Below are 2,645 nucleotides of genomic sequence, written 5' to 3' on the forward strand. Positions count from 1 at the left end.
TGACTGAAATACTTGCTTCAGACTTACTCAAAGTAGAGTTAACTTTGTTTTCCTTTTCTTGACCTCCGACGTTTAGATTTGGGGGGTGGTGATTCAGAACCAGATGTGTTCACGGTAATGGACGCTACTTCCACCAATCCTGGTTGAAGGGGTTCCAGGGATACCTGAATAACAACTTTTGTTTCAGCGGATAATCCTTCTAGCTGCTTAGGCTTCTTACACATTTGATGACATTGGCTCTCGTGCTCCGTTTTCCCTTTGAAAGTTAAAAACTGTAGCCGACATTTGGAACACTGGTGAAAACTCTTTTTCCAGTGCCCTCTATAGTGACGTCTGTATGGTGCTGCAGTTTTAAAAATTTTGAGACAAAATGGGCTAAGCAAATTCTTAGTGTTACCATGGTATGCTCTGAAATGTGCTTCCACATCTGCAAAAAATGATGATCTGTAACTGCAAACCTGGCATACATAGGGCATTTCACTAGGCTTATGAGTGTCTTTCATGTGCTCTAAGAGAACCTGATCTGTCTCAAAGGACAATTCACAGATTTGACAGACTGCGGAGGGCTCCTGGGGAGTGTGGACACCTTCAACGTGACACTGCAGCTGGAAGGGAGTAGGAAACTGGCGGTGACAGTGCTGGCAGGTGGTGTGGTTTTTCCAGCTGTCACCTCTCAGCCTCTCAAGTTCCAAGTGGTGCTTCATGTGATTCATAAACTTGACATTTCTTAGAACTTTCCGGCAGCTGAGGCATTTAAAGGCTGTGTGAGTCTTCGGTTCTGGCTGCCCAACCCCTATATGCTCTCCATAGTAGAAGTCACGAAGTAACACAATCAGATTTCCTCCTGTGGCATCAACAATCTTGTTTGGACTTGCTAAACTTGGAAAATCAGTTTTTGTCAGTCCATTTCCCCCTGAAGGTCTTACAGGCTTGCAATGAACACTGTCCTTTGCCAAAGGTGTTGGACAAGGTTCTCCATGCTGAACATGGCTTAGTGAGGTATGGACATGGTCTGGTGTGCTTTGCTGAGTAGTCACTGGATGAACAATACCTGAAGGGGAAAAACCTAAAGAATGTTCCCCTATCATGCCATCGCTGAGTTTAGGCCTTTTGGGATTTGTGCTCTTTGTTTCCGAAGTGAAAACTCGCTTTGATCCATGAGGACTTTTATTCATATCTCCTGCAGAAACTGCTGTTGCTGCTGGATGCTGCAATGAACTTGTGAAGGTAATCAAAGAAGAACATAACTCCTTTGAGAAGCTACTAGGTACTATCTGTGGAGAAATATTTTTATCATCAGCTTGAGACAAAGGTTCAATAATAACAGGACTACCTGTTGATCTTGATTCAGAGTCAGAAACCCGCAAGACACTCTTTGCTTCTGATGTAGGAGTCACATGACTAACTGGCTGTAATTTGTGAGTGTTACCTTTCCTGAAGTGACCATACCTTTTTCTCCTTGACCAAGAACCTGGGGTGACTCTGTTCAGTATGTTTGAAACGATTGTAAGCTGAGGTCATCCCAACAAAGATCACATCACCATCTTCATTTACATGTTCTTCTCCAACCAAGATCACTTCATCATCATCATCATCTACTTGTTTGGTTTCTCCCTCACTCTTCCGTAGTTCTGGCTCTTGTTCTTCTTCACGTAACATACATGGTGGTTCCATATTGTTAATACAGTTTTTCATTCTTACAGGTTGCGGCCACAAGTCCCAGCGCTTCCTTTATACAAACTGCCACCTAAGTATAAACATACTACCTATTAGTTAAGTACAGGAAAAATGTGCAATTTGATTATCTCCAAAACTCTAGGGTTAGTTATGAACACCCTTATCTTACAGACAAAGACACTGAGTGTCAAAGAGACTGAATGACAGCTGAAAAACCTATGACCAGATGTCTATATCACGCTAGAATCATAGCTTTCTCCCATGTTCACTTTGATGTCTTCTATTTAAAAAAAGAAAGAAAAGAATAAACAACAACAACAACAATACACCATCACTACTGATCATTAGGTGAAATCACATGTAAAGTACGAGTAGTTTTACAAAAGCACTATGGTACAGTGTTGAGTACATGGACTTTGGAGTCAAAGAAGATTAAATTGGAATTCTAAGTTAACCACACACCAGTTGCATCTTCTTGGGCAAATTCATAACTTTTAAACGTGTTTATGTATCTTAAAGACACACATGCTTATTTCTTAGACTTAAGGTTAACAGCTCTTTATGAAAGGCATCAGCTATTCAATGACATCTTGTTTTGTAGTAAACTGGGAAGAAAATATCTCTTAAATCCACATTACAACTGATTCACAAATTCTAATTTCATAAATCTTAATAAAGAAAATAGGTAGCAAATTCAAAGTAGAAAGTATCTATACACAGTTAACAAACAGCATAATTCAATGTCAAGCACTTAACACAGGCCTAGGAAATAGAGAATGAACTCTCTTGATAATCTCACCCCAATTCCACACTGATATATCCTAAATTTCTCCCTCTAATCCTGGCTAAACTTAAATCCAATAATGCTTCATCCTTTACTCCACAGGTCTCTTCCCCACACAGCAGGCAAACTGATGCCAGTATTTCTCTCATCCCAATATCAGACAGAGACATCACACACACACACA

At 40.4% G+C, this 2,645-nt stretch overlaps 1 pseudogene; it reads right to left on the reverse strand.

Annotated features, from left to right (window-relative positions):
• Positions 1-393: 393 nt before the first annotated feature.
• Positions 394-1,674, reverse strand: LOC120859929 (annotated as a pseudogene).
• Between the last annotated feature and the right edge of the window lie 971 nt (positions 1,675-2,645).

Source organism: Oryx dammah, unplaced genomic scaffold (assembly GCF_014754425.2).
Source record: "Oryx dammah isolate SB20612 unplaced genomic scaffold, SCBI_Odam_1.1 HiC_scaffold_4649, whole genome shotgun sequence".
In the NCBI taxonomy this organism is placed as follows: domain Eukaryota; kingdom Metazoa; phylum Chordata; class Mammalia; order Artiodactyla; family Bovidae; genus Oryx; species Oryx dammah.